Raw genomic sequence first — 15,043 nt, 5'->3', positions numbered from 1 at the left:
GGCTCTCTTGGGAATTTAATGCCCCTGGGCACCAGAGTCATGGCCAAAGCTAGGCTTCAGCAAGAACAAGCTACCTCTGTTCTTTCTTGAACACAAATGTTCTAGGTTGAGGAATTCTGTTCATGGCTGGTCTTTATCACTGACAAAACCATTGTGTTTCATTCAATTCTCATTGTCAAAATGCTCCTCCCCCAGATAAGAAGAAAGACTCATATGTAATCTAAATCTTTTATTGAAAATCTGGCAGTTGTTATAATATTTATGGATTAAATATAATGTTGGATTTGTGTACATTTTGAGAGCACCTAAACATCTAAATTCTTCCATGTCCTTCATAGGGTTTTAAGAAAGGTGCTTTCTGTGGGCCAGTGGGTTAGCATCTGAGAGTTCAGAGACACAGCTGTGAACTTGTATGTCTGCTGGGCTGTCTACAAAGTGTTTATGACAGACACATGGGTGTTGTACAGTTTCCAAAGTTTCTACACAGTACAGCTTAAACACACAGCTCATTCCATGACACCGAAACACTTCTTCCTGAAAGGGGCATCCTTAGGGATTTCATAACTGTATGAAAGTTTCAGGAACGTTCCACAAACCTAGCTGGCATACCCTACCTCACACCCAGGCTACACACCACAGTTCATCCTTCCGAAGACACAAATTTTGAAACATGTGACTGCTGAACACTGTAGGCAATAGACACATCATAGTGAATTTTCATGCACCCAGACACAAGGGTACCAAAAATGTCACCTGGCGTGGGACTCAGTTCAATCTTATGGAACCACAACCCCATATGTAGGCTGCTGTTAACTGAAGGGTCATTGTGTGGGGCAAGACTGAACTCCTTTCCTCGTGTATCTGGGGAAGATCTACCGAGAGCACCATGGAGAAAGGAATCTAAGCCCTGTTCGGAGAAAGCCTGGAATCTCAAGAGTGAAGCAAACACACAACTGGTTTCATGCCCTTGGTGACTCATAGCCTGGGAACAAGTAAACTAGAATGAGGAAGAAAAACCAATTATTAGATGCTAATGTGTTCATTTATTTAGTACTTTCTTACGGCACTGCTTGCACTGCCTACTTACCAAACCCAACTTCACTTGCTGCCTGAAAGAGAATGACCAGGAAAAACAGCTGAGACAACGGGTTGTTGCCTTTAATAACCAGAGGATTGCTGCATATGCTTCTGTGAAATCTCACTTGCTTCTTCACTCCACCTTTTAGTTTTTGGGTACAAAATAAGAATGCAAATTGGATTGGACAGTGACGTCTCTCGGGATCTATGCCAACTTTGGTCCATTGGTGACATCTCCTCATTGATATCAGAGAGCTTATTCCTGGAAGATTCCCACAACACAAGTGAATGCTTAACACCAGATGTTAATCTAATCACGGCCATGGTGAAATGGGCTAAGCACCGCTCAAGAATCAGGTCACATCTACAAACAACTCCTGCACCTCAGACTCAGGGACCATTGTAGAAGGGGGAGCAGAAGGATTGTAAGAGCCAGGGGATTTCCCATAATGTCAGCAGCTACACCCATGAAGAGTCACTGACGTGAGTCTTAAACATGAGCTAAATAAGGACAACGACAATAGACATGGCCAATGGATGGGCCATGGGCAGGGGGCTTCAGCCCTACCCAAAGAATTGTAAGCAATCAAAGGATGCTGAGAGCAAGAGAAGAGTCTTCCCCAGGGAAGGGCACACCAATTGGTTATCTAATACCACATGGTCAGCCCTGCAAACTTACATGCATGGAGCTTTATACAGAATGAGAAGGGTGGAGTTTGGAGGGGGGAAACGATGGAATTACAATCTCGAAAAACAAAAGAAATTATTTAAAAAAAGAATTGAGTCACAGACATTTCCTGACCCCTCTGTGGTCAGTTCCAAGAGATCAAAACACCACGAAATGGATATAAACAAAAGGAATTGTTGAGTTAAGGTGCTCTACAGATCTCGGTGTTTCACTTCAGGAAAGGCTGCAGCCCAGTGCTAAACATACCAGCCCTCTCTCGTCCCCGGTGGGCTAGACAGTGACAGCTCCACACCTAGCTGGCTGGCGGTGGCACCTGTCTGCAGACACTTCCCTTTGAATCTGGGGATCACTGACACCTGAGACAACACTAATTCACCTATCTCTAATTTACCTATGTTTTGTTCTCTCAAGCTAACCTTCCCCAGAGCAGGGACTTTATCCTCTTGTTTATTTTTCTGTCTCAACCATAAAGGAGGTTCTAGAAGGCTATGTGATCTCAGGATACGTTTGTTAACTAACTAAAACTGTGAATGACTTTTAAAATAGAGCCCGGAAGCTTTAAAAGGTTTGTAACGGAACGGTTCTTAGTATTATAATTTGAATATGGTTTGCTCTCTCTGAAGTTCATATTGAGATCCTGTGTGTCATAGCGGAAGTGTTGGGAGGTGGATCTTTAAGAAGTGATTTGGGGATTGTCTCTGAGAGTGAGAGGTGGAATGAAGGGTGGGTATATCAGTGTGTGTGTGATGTGTGTGTGTGTGTGTGTGTGTGTGTGTGTGTGTGTGTGTGAACAACTGTCAAAAATAAATAAAACATTCAAAGCAGAAGTGACTGTGTATGATCCTATTGCTGAAGACACTGCATGCTTTGGTTAGAGGACCTAGAGAACTCACCCTGGAACCGACCTAGAAACTTCCTTGCTACTGGCCAACTTTCACAGTGCCAGAGATGCAGTGCGGGCTACTGGAGGAGAAAAGTTATCAACAGTCTTGCCCATCAAGGTGTGCCTACCAGAGAAACAGTGGCATGGATGTTACAGGACGAAGGGTTACTAACTGGACTCTGATTAGGTTGGAGGCTTATTCCACAAAAAGGAATTTGTGCCTGATGCTGTAAACCTCATCAAAAGCTCATGACTGTGGAAATCAGAGGACCTAGGGAACTTAATGTTGTTGTTTTGATAAATATACACATTGCTGAACTGCCTTTTAAATGTTTACATGTGTACCCACAGATTAATTCTGTTTTCAGCCTTGACCAGAGAAGCTTCTTTTTGCAGTGGGAAGCAGTTACTGCTGAGATTCTGAGTTCTAGAACAGACAAAGCTGTACAACAGAGAAACCCTGTCTCAGCACCCAGCCCCTAAAGAAACTGTTGAGGGTTTATCTCGAAATAGAACATATATATCAATCAACTCTTACAAGGCTCAGGGAACCTTCCTGAAGAAGGGTCAGAAAGAATGTGAGATCTGGGGCATGGGAAGAAATGATGGAAAATGTCCCTGTCTGTTCAGGAGATGGCTGTCATTCTAGCTCACAACAGTTATGACCACCTGCACAACACCAAGCGGCTCACTGTCCCAGCATGGATGACAGAGAGGCTCATGAGGTTCCACTCTCAGCTGAGGAGCTACTGGCGATTAATAGCTGCTGGAGGAAGGGAAGTCACTTTTCTTCCGTGTTTCAGCAGCTGGTGGATTGCTCATGTTCCTGTGGATGAACCCACACCTTTGTGTGTGTAGACTCAAGTATGGAACCTCTGGGCCACAAAAGGAAGAAAAGATGCATTCCTGGATAACAGGCAATGATCTGTGTACTGTTTTCATGATGACGTGTATGCTAACGTATGGGTAGGATTCTTCCTCCTTACTCACACTGCACGATATAAGAAAAATCTAGTACTGATAGGAATCAGTGATGCCAACCACCTGAACTGATGTAAACCTCACAAGGATAAAGTTTTCAGATGGACAAGAGAGAGCTGCCATTCGCTAAGACAAAAACTAGTATAGTATTGTGGCCAGAATCCTATTCATATGCCATGAAAACAAATATTAAGTTTTCTTAGCCATGAATTATAGTTCAGATTGGATTATTTGCTCTGTAACAGTAACAGGTGTTTGATTCTGAAATCTATTAACACTGTTGTACATGTGAACTCTCGTTTTTGATGTTTTCCTTGCAACATCAATAAACGAAATAATCACGGGAGGTTTGATCTCTCCAGCTTGATGTGTCTCAGATCGGTGGCTCTCTGAACAAAGTGCGATCTTAAAGAATCAATTACAGAACCCTGACATTTATGATAACCTGAATTACTTTAAAAGATTTTAATCTGGGTGACATAAGTCAGGCCCAGAAAGACAGATGCTACATGGTCTCTATGTAAAAGGGCAATGAACTGAGCACACAGAGTCAAAGGTGTGTGTATGCCCGAGATTGAGGTATTAATTAAGTGATACAGAATTTCACCTAGATAGGAGGCCCAGAAAGACAGATGCTACATGTAAAAGGTTAATGAACTGAACACACAGAGCCAATGTTGTGTGTAGAAGATTGAGGTATTAATTAAATGATACAGAATTTCACCTAGTTAGAAGGGTAAGTTTTATATATATATATATATATATATATATATATATATCTTATATTATATAACATAATGACTAATTAATAACAGCTTAGGATGCCTTTGAAAATTGTTAAGTGCAGTTTTTAAGTGATTCCACCAGAAAGTTTTTGATAATATGTTAAATAAGTCAATTTAAACACTTGCAATGTTTATACAATTATAAACATAATTTACATGAAAAATAAATATTTTGGCAATTAAGCGATAAATAAATACATTTACACTCTAGTTCATTTTTAAAATTTTATTTGTTTTTATTCTATGTATGTGGGTGTTTGCTTCATTGATGTCTTGGTACACATAAATGTGTGCAGTAACCACAGAAGCCAGAAGAGGGCATCAGTCCCCCGTTCCCCCTGCAAAGCTGGAGTTATAGGTTGTTGTGAGCCAGTCAATGTGGATGTTAGAAATCAAACCGAGGTCCTTTTAAAAAGCAGCAAGTTGTAGGCAGAGTTTTTCTCAAGACCTCCGGCTCCAAAATAAATGCACAGAGATTTAATATTCATTACAAAAGTTTGACAGATAGCTCAGGCTTGTTACTAGCTAACTTTTACATTTTAAATTAATATGTATTTCTTATCTACCCTCTAGCACATGGTGATTACCTTTTCCAACACAGAACATTCATCTTGCTTCTTCTTGCATCTCTTGAGATTTCCCAGACTCTGTCCTTATCTTTCAAGCATTCTCTCTGTCCCCCAAATCCTGCATACCTATTGGCCAATCAGCTTTTTATTAGCAATGAGAGCGACATATTTTTACAGCGCACAGAGGTATTATTCCACAATACTTCCCCCTTTTTTTTAAATAAAATGGAAGGTTTTAACTTTAACAAAGTAAAATTACATACGAAAACACAGTTATCAAATAAGAATTATAGCTACAATATACAGTCCATTTGTATTTGCAAATTTAGAGAAAATATGACTCTAAATATAGACTCTTTGTGAGTCTAAAGTTTTATGCCTAATTTATCTTTTATCATAACTACAGAAAAATGCAAATATAACTATCAGTATTCAACTTTATCAAAGACCCCAGAAGGACATTCTATTACCTGACTAAACAGAAAGTGCATTGCTAGGAAATTCCAAAACTCCAGTAAAGACAGAGACATCTAGCAAACTGGCAGTCACCCAAAGTTCCTCTGCAACATTGGGGTATCGATCCTCAGTCTACAGGCCTAGAGTATCTGAAAAACTTTTCAGTGAAATAAGAAATTTGAAGGACTGTACTGTCTTGTTCTGACAAAGTTTGTTAGTCACTTTCCTCTGTGTCCTGCAGAATATCTAGCAGACTCTTCCATGAATCAGGAATCTTGAAGGGTTGTCCTATTTTGTTTTGGCAAAATTCAACAGCCTTCATCCTGTATCCCTGCTTGTCCAGTCTGTACAGCATTCTGTCAGCAGTCAAAGGCAATAACAGTTTATTTGCCCACTGGTTAACATTGCCACAGAAGAGCCACTTTACTGAAGGATTATAACCATCATAGCAAACTTTTGGGGGGCACAGAGCTGTCCCAAAGCTAAACCTGGATAGTAGAGCCAAGGCGGTTTTTCACCTGACCATGTACATTTTCATGTACAATCTATGCTGCCCTCCTGCCTCCAAGTCCTTCTTTTAAAAGCTTTTAAACATGATAAAGGTGTGAAAGAATGACGCGGGACTCTCCAAAAGCCTTCAGGGAAACATCAGCCGGGTGATGTTGATTCTGGCCCACACAAGAAACTTCCAGAGCTTTCTGGGCCAGACTGACAGCCCTGAGGTCGGCTGTACGTGTTGCCTGTATCTCTTTTTGCTAGCCCAGAACCGTAACATGAAGGTTGTCTCACCGAACCGAAGAACAAATCATAGATTGCAGCCTCCACACTTTCAAAGGACTCCAAATGCCTGGTTTCTTTCCATCAGAGCCACAGACCAGGAGAGGGTTCCACATTCCTGAACAAGACCAAAAAGATTAGGTTACCCTCCCCCCCCCATCTCCCGCTCTGAAGCTGTGCCTGCCTGTGTGTGAACAGTACAATGTTGTCGTGGTCTCCACAGGCAACGAGCAGAATGCTTGCACCCAAAGCAGGAAGAAGCACTGAGGGCCAGGCCCAATTTAGATCCTTTCTTCACACAGTTCCAAAATCCATCTGCAGGTTCTGCGGTCCCGAGAGTCTCAGACGATGCCCATCCTTCTGCTGTCTACAGGTCAAGCTAAGGGTTTAGAATGATGAGGTTTCCATGAATGTACAAAAGAGTCTGGGATTGTGCTCACAGAAAGACGAAACGCTCTTTGTGTTCTTTAGACCAAGCCACCCTGTCCCACCATGACTCTCCTAGTGTTTAATTTTTAGTAACACACCCGGTTTCCTATGTAGAGATATAATAATTTCCAGCTCCAAGTTGCCCACCAAGTTTTCATCATCTGCTGTGTTCACCAGGGTTTTTCCCCATCGTTACCCCCCAAATCTACACAGACAGCAGAACGAGTGCCCTGAGGATGGATCCAGCCAGGCGCTCACATCCACCGGGCATAGCTATGCTCGATCGAGATCCTTCTAGCTCTGTTCGCTCAGCTCTTGGCTCTTGTGTTCTCAGCCAGGCCGTCCTGTCCCCAGCACCTTGCAGCTCCAGCTGCTCCTTGTGATGAGAGCGAGATGTAGGGAAGGGTGTCTTTCTTTACGGGTAAGGAGAGATAAGCAAATTAAGTGTCCTTAAGAATATTTCATTTTCATTAAAAGTAAATTTAAAAAAAATCTAATCTCAACACAAAAGTAATTCTTGGAAGCATAGTTGAAAGCCAAGACTTCTGAAAATGATTTGGTGTCAGATGAATGTTAATTCTATTCATCTCAAATTTAAAAAAAGTAAGTTTAGATTGAGAGAATTTATTTACTAATAAGAGTATTTAGAAACATGCATCAGTGTTTCATAGAAAAAGTTTAATGGAGATGGAAGGATGGCTTAATAGTTAAGAACAGATGTTGCTGCTGGCAGTGGTGGTGCACACCTTTAATCCCAGTGCCTGGGAGGCTGAGGCAGATCTGTGAGTTTGAGGCCAGCCTTGCCTACAGAGAGAGTTCCAGGACAGCCAGACTCCCAGTGCCTGGGAGGCTGAGGAGATCTGTGAGTTTGAGGCCAGCCTTGCCTACAGAGAGAGTTCCAGGACAGCCAGAGCTACTCAGAGAAACCCTGTCTCTACCCCCCCCCCCAAAAAAAACAAACAAACAACATATGCTCTTACAGAAAACCCAGATTTAGTTCCCATCAATCACATTAAGCAGCTCACAAGCACCTCTGATGCCCTCTTCTGGTCTCAGTAATCACTGCACCCACATGGTGCACATAGAGGTAAACATCTATACTCATAAAAATCAAGCTTAAATATCATTATAAATGTGTGGTGTGCCTGCTTTAAAAATAAGAAGAAAATAAGCTTACCACAAGGAAGCCATATCCACTAGGACAGCAATTACATAAAGACAGATAATAACAAACATTGGTGAGAAAGTAGGGAACCTTTTCTTTGCTGATGGAAATGGAAATGGTGCCTCCACTGTGCACCAAAGTCTGTCTGCTCCTTAAACGTGGTTACCAAACAGTCCAGGAATGTCAGTCCTAAATATATTTCCCCAACCCCTCATGCTCATCACTCAGTACAAAACTCTTTTGTACCAGAAACATGAGATGTCATCTCCACCCACACCCTGTTCCTTGGTGGACACCTATAGGTTCTGCACTCAATGCACACTGCATAGTATCTCTCATCACACTGTGTGGCCAAGTGTTTGGTCCCACAAGGCTGAATCTGCCTTAGAATAGACAATTTCAGGGAGTCAGAAAGGGCCATAGAGCCTGCAGGGAGTTTGGGGGAAAGTTGAGGTGTGTAGGACTCCTGTTGGTGTTGGTAACAATGTGCACGTGCCTGTTGCCACTGAATTGTATGCTTAAAGTGGTAAACCTGGGACAGGTGAGCTGTCCTGACTTCGGTATCTGGGACTCATGTGGTTTTGGGAGAGAACAGACTTCCCAAATTGTCTTCTGGTCTCCACATTGGCACAGACGCGTGTCCCCCCACACCCATGGATAAAGTAAAGGTCACTTTTAAATACTCTTAACTGTAAGATTTATATATATTTCTAATAACACCCCAATTATGACGTGATTTAAGGTTCAAGAGAAAGCATTATATATCAGCTTGATTACCTTTATGAAAGTTTACAGTCATGGAATTTCTTTTCTAAATTAGCTTCTTTCCTTTATAAAATTGTTAATTAGTAACCTATTTTATGTCCCATCCCTGGACTTCTTAATGGAGATTTTATTCTGCTTCTGGAGAAAATGGGGTTTTATAAAGGAAAATCCTGTACAAATTGCAAAACAAAGCCATCAACATAGATTGAAGGACACCAATTTTCAGCGTTAGAAACAAGGCCAAGACGAGATAATTGGGAGCAATTCTCTGGAAACTTGGCACCTCTGTATGCTCACCCTGAAGACCACTAGAGGGCGATCTACACAAGGCAGAGCAACTGCGCCTGCACAAAGTGAGATCCCTGCTGGATCCAAACACCCACAAGCTGCCTTTTAAGGCTTATCACTTTCCATCTCTTTTGCCTGAAGAAAATTTATATCTGAAGTAAATAAAAAGTTTCCAATCTGAGGGAGTAATAATGATCTGGGAATGTGTGTTGTAATCAACCTGGTCAGAGCTCACACTGAGCAGATGTTAAATAAGACATGTAGGAGAGCTACAGCAACTTCTACCATTCCTGTGGCCTCTGTCCACAGCAATGGAAGTCAATCATTGCAACAAAGGGAGGGGGCTTTGTAAGCAGAGTTTCTTGGCAGCTGCTCCCAAATAACCATTCAGAGACTTATTAATTATAAATGCATGGCTGTTGGTTACCAACTAACTGTTACATTTTAAATTAATCCATATTATCTCATTTCTACCATGTGACTCATGGCTTGTTACCTCATTTTCTACACATCCTGCTTCCTCTGCATCTGCTCGAGACTCCTCTGATGCTGCCTTTCTTCTTCCCAGCATTTTCTCTGCTCCAAAATTCCTGCCTGGACATTAATCAGTTTTGATTAATAACAAGAGCAATACATATTTACAGTGTACAAAAATTGTTCCACAGAATTCCCCCCTTTCGTCTAAATAAAAAGCGAGGTTTTCACTTTAACATAGTAAAAATTACATACAACAAAAAGCTACCAAGTAAGAATTATAGTTACTACATCCAGTCCATTTATATTTGGCAAAATTGGAGAAGATACTCTACTATTTATCTTATCTTTTTGTGTCTAAAGTTTTCTAATTATTTGACCTTTTATCATAACTAAGGAAAACTTTAATAAGTCTAACTATTTAGTCTTTAATTCCATCAAATATCCCAGAAGGGCGAAATGTTACCTAAGAACAGAGACATCTGGCTGCCTGGACAGCCACCCTAGGTTTATCGGTAATGTTGGGGCTTTCAGTTTTGGTTACGGGCCTGGTATATCTGACAGACATTTCTAAGAAGCAGGGAATACCTTGTCTGGCCAAAGTTTGGCAGTCATTTTTTTTTTCATCCTGCTGGTCCAGTGTGGCTAGTATGCGGTCAGCAATTGAGGCAAGGACAGTTTCTTTGCCCACAAGGCTAACTTTTGCCACAAAGAAAGCAAACTCCATGTGGAGCTTCTTTGATGCCCATCATCCTTTTTTGAAGTACATTGGACCTCCCAGGAGCAGACATGTTTCACTGTCAAGAAATGTCTTATTGAAATTTTTTAAATGCCAATGTCTTTGAAGAGTTTGAAAACCATCTTTCTAAACATATCTGTTTCACTTTGAAAACATATCTAATAGGACTACAAGTTTGATTATTATAGACAACTAACTACTAACCTGTATTTCTTAATTATGCATTATATTTGAAAAGAGCTGTATGAGCACAATACCCCAAACAAAAATAGAAACATTCATGCAATAGAAAAAAGCAACCTTAAATTTGTGTCAATAAATGAAAATCCATACCAATGTATTTTGAGATTAATAGTTACTTTTTAGATTAAAATAGATTCAGTAACCTGCCTTTTCCCCTTATCATTTGTATATCACATCCCTTTCTTTTCCTTTAGAAAGAGATCTTGGAATTTAATCCTTTTGTTTAGCCTTTGAAAAAAACTAAGACCAACAACAATTTGTTTTCAACCCTCTTAAATGATATCAAACATCAATAACTCATTTTTTGGGGAATGTGGATATTGTTTTCTCTAGCCTACATCCTGTTGTCTTGGGATAATGAAATCTCTGGGGAATCTTAAGAAAAGTCAGGATAATTGTTAAGCCTTGGCTGGAGTCTTCTGTGAGGCTGGATCATCTCAGTCAGCAGCCTTGAAGCCTTAAAGCTGTTCTGGACGTAGAACTCTGAGAACATTGTAACAAAAGCAAGATGCTGGATCACTCGGGCTATCCATTTTGATTGGTGTCTGGTTCCCTTGCTCTGAAAATACATAAACTTTTAAAGGTAACATACATATCTGTATTAATAAAACTATAGACTGTGCATTGTACACAAGTCAGTCAAAGATAATTTTTTGTTTATGTATAAACACCTGAAATAGATATCATGTGTTTTGTAATTCTTCTAGGTTTATTATTTTATGTTTGTAGTTAGGTTTTTCATGGTGTCTTCCCCAATCAAATCTGATACATATCAACCTGAAATGAATCCAGAGCCTCTCAACTCCTTTGGAAATAAAAACACAACCTTTTTCCTCAAATAACATCTTTTGACTTCCATTTCAAAGTCAAGATATTTCAAAAGTATATAGGTTGGTTTAATGAAGCAGTTTTCATAATCCAATGTGCCTTAGCAGCTGTCGCTTCTTAACCAGCAACCAGCAATCAAATGCAAAGACAACACAATGACATACAGAATCCAGACTTTTTGTGTATTTTCTGTCTTTACACGGCCTTTTCTTTTATATTACTTTATTTTGTTTTATGGACTTTATTATTTTAAAACTGCATATTTTTCTATGATTGCCTATACCCTTTTTCTTTTCTCATCCAAGCCTTTGCACATTTTTAAACACATTGTCATCCATTTAAAGATTTTTTTTATCCACCCGGATCTGTATTTACTGAGTTTCTCTAACCTGTTCTGTCTGTATGACCAAACCCCCAAACCTGCCATCCAACACACTGGTGAAGCCCACACTGTTGGCTCAAGCCCACAGGAAGCAGCCGGGAGACTCCCTTCTGTGTTGTGGCCCATACGAGAGACTTCAGGAACATGCCTTGTGAATTAGCTCATGGTGTTCTGGCAACTTCCAGGAGACATGCGTCCTTACTGTGGTCATCATAAGAGACACAAGATTAAAAAGCCACATTTGACTATCCAAGCACCATCAGGGTTATGAGATTCAATATTGACTGTATCTTGGAATCATTCCTCTATGGGTGCTGATCTTCAAAGGCCTAATTATCTTTTTGAATTGTGAATCAGTATTTTAAAAAACCAGAGATTCAATTATTATTTGTCTAGCTTCTGAATTTGGTATCATTCCATTTATAGCTAAAGTTAGTCATAAAAAAAATCAGTGAAGGTTTCTTTTGGGCACTGCATAACTTTAGTAAATGACTCAGTTCTCTGACTTCTTCTATTTTGTCCCAAGTATTCAAAGCTGTTGTATGGCATGGAGCCAAGGTGTGGTCATCATATAGAGACTGTCTTTGTACATCATCATAATCACCTTCTCCAAGAAGTTGGTCTTGGGAGATTTCAATACCTCTAGTCCCACCTTTTTGTTCAATGGTCCTAGTCTCATCTTTCCACCAGGTCCTCCACTGCAGTTAAGGACTAGGCTCCAACACTGTTGTAATCAAGTCTTTCCAATATTTTCAGACAATCCTATTACTGGTTGACCATGAATTTAACACCTGCTTCACAAATGGTGAATGCATACCACGTGAGACTATTGCTTCTTCAAATCTCCTCAAATCTAACTTTTTCACAGTTCAGTCAGTGTTTACGCAGCCTTGGGGCTATCTGTCATTTGACAATTCCTGTGAGGTAACTGGATCAATTAAGGCTGGTTGTTTGAAAACTTTGTGGTATTCCTCTTTAATTTTATAGTGTAGTACTTTGGTTGGTTTAACTCTGTCTTTGTCTGAATATCCCTTAAGGCGTGCAACTTATCAGTTAAATGGTATTATTTTTTCTAGTAAATTTTTCTAAGACCTGCATCTTGACACTCATATCAACCATCTTTTCTAGGGATAAAGCAAGAATTTTCAAACTGATAATGTTTATAATTGGAATTATGCAAATTTCCATCTAAGTTAATTGTCCCCTCATTTAATTGTTCCATTTTAATTCATCCATTGTATAATCATACAGAGTCCTAACTCCTGCCATTATAATATTGTTTCCTATTTTTTGGTTTTATTTTTTAAAAGATTTATTATTTATATAGTGCTCTGCCTGCATGGATGCTTTCATGCCTGAAGAGGGCACCAGATCCCAACACGGATGGTTATAAGTCACCATGTGCTTGCTGGGTTTTGAACTCAGGACTCTGGAAAAGCAGCCAGTGTTCTTAACCTCTAAGTCATCTCTCCAGCTCTTGTTTCACATTTTTTAACATGTGGGGGGGGCCTCTCCTGTTTATTAAAAAAGTAATTTTCCCCTTTAAGAATTCCCATATATGTATTTTTTTCATCCAAATCTGGTAACAATGACAATGAAATGTCAGGCATAGCACGACTGATTCGCGATGCAGGCAGTGAACAGCTTGGCTGAGGACAAGGTGATACTGATGGCATGTCAGAAGCCTGAGGAAGGATATAGGGAAAGCCCACAACCTATGGAGGAAGAAGCCAAAGAGTCAGCCATCTGCACAGGGGAACGTGCAAAAGCCTCAACTTCCCAGACTCACTCAGAGGGTTCAGGAGAGAAAGGGAAAGGCAGCTGATGGTGCAGGGATAAGAAATGAAATCAAACGCAGACACATTTAGAAAGAAGAAAGGAAGTTTTCTCTTTTGCAGATAACAAGTTTGTCCAGCCAGAAACTCTGTGGAATTGTTGGTTTTACTCTTTTTTTTTCTTGAGGGGGGGAGTTTCTGCCACTCAGTTCCTATATAAATCACACAGAGGCTTATTATTACTTCAAAATGACTGGCCTTACCTTGTCTTGTTTCTTGCCAGCTTTCCTTAAACTAAGTTATCCCATTTACCTTTTGCCCCAGGGCTTTTCCTGATCTCTTACTTCTGTAAATCTTACTCTTACTCCTTGGCTTGCTGTGTAGCTGGGTGACTAGTCCCTGATGCCCTCCTTCTTCTCTCCCAGAGATCCCCTTCTATTTATGCTCCCTGCCTTCCAGCCCTGCATATCCTTTCTCCTGTCTTGCTATTGGCCATTTGGCTCTTTATTAAACCATCAGGTGTTATAAACAGGCAAAGAATCACAGCTCCACAGAATTAAACAAATGTAGCATAAATAAAAGTAACAAACCTTAACATAATTTCTGACGACAGCTCTGACAGAATCATCAAGAAAATATCTTGAAGAGATAAATGGCCATACCAAAAGCTACAAAGTTTAAAGATAAATAAATAAATATTAAATAGAAAGTAGTCTTTTCCTTCCATGAACACATGAAATAAACTGAGAACATGAATCCTACTAGTTCCAAGTTAAGTATTCAAATAAACAATACTTACTAAATCTTACTGAGTCCTAAGCTGGGAGCATCCTAAGTGCTGTTCAGGGTTTTCTTTCATCCTGAGGGGAAACCTGGGCCTAAGAACAAGGCGCTGAGCAAAAGCAGCCAAACTGAAAGAGGGAGCCCAGTTTCAAACAGGCCTGTATCCCAGCTGTGCCCAGGAGATGGGTAACATGGCTGAAAGTGAACCTGACTGGGGACCACTCAGGGCTGCCCTGCAGCTCATTCCAAAAGACAAGATTTACCATAAAGGAATCTGTCTTCTTCCCCGACATAGCAGGTTTCTGTGTATTACTCTAAGAGGAAAATCTTAATGTACATAAGATGTAAAACAAATCACACAGATAAGGCAATCATGCCACCTAAACCTATTGTTGATAGTCAAATATGTAACATGATGGCCGGCTTGTTGGGGTTTCTGTCCCGCCCAGTACTTCACAGCCGGCAAGCCCAAAGAAAAATCACACACAGGACTCCATAAGGTTATAAACTGATTGGCCCATTAGGTCAGGCTACTTATTAGCTCTTATAACTTTTGTTACTCCATTATCCTTATCTATGTCAGCCATACCGTACCTTTCTCAGCTGGGCAAGTTACATCCTGTCTCTTTGGTGGTCTGCTCAGGAGTGGCGGAGGGACCTTCCTCCTCCATAGCCTTATTCTATTCTCACAAATATAATGGTATCACTTCATGTCTCTATGACATTCTGAAGCCTAGATAATAAATAGGCAAGGCAGCGTGACAGTACACAGACCAAAAGGAAACCAACAGGACAAGTCATAGGAAATGGTGGTATAAGTTCTGCTGGAAGTGGGTCCCAAGGGAGGTCCCTCCAGAAAGGCAATGTGATCTGGAAGTCAGTATGGACACCTTCTTGGGAACAAGGAAGCAGTGAATATCTGGTGAAGAGATGGGAGGACCAACCCCAGGGCTGGC

This window comes from Myodes glareolus, chromosome 4 (assembly GCF_982192425.1).
Source record: "Myodes glareolus chromosome 4, mMyoGla1.1, whole genome shotgun sequence".
In the NCBI taxonomy this organism is placed as follows: Eukaryota; Metazoa; Chordata; class Mammalia; order Rodentia; family Cricetidae; genus Myodes; species Myodes glareolus.
Note: the sequence above shows the minus strand (reverse complement) of the source record.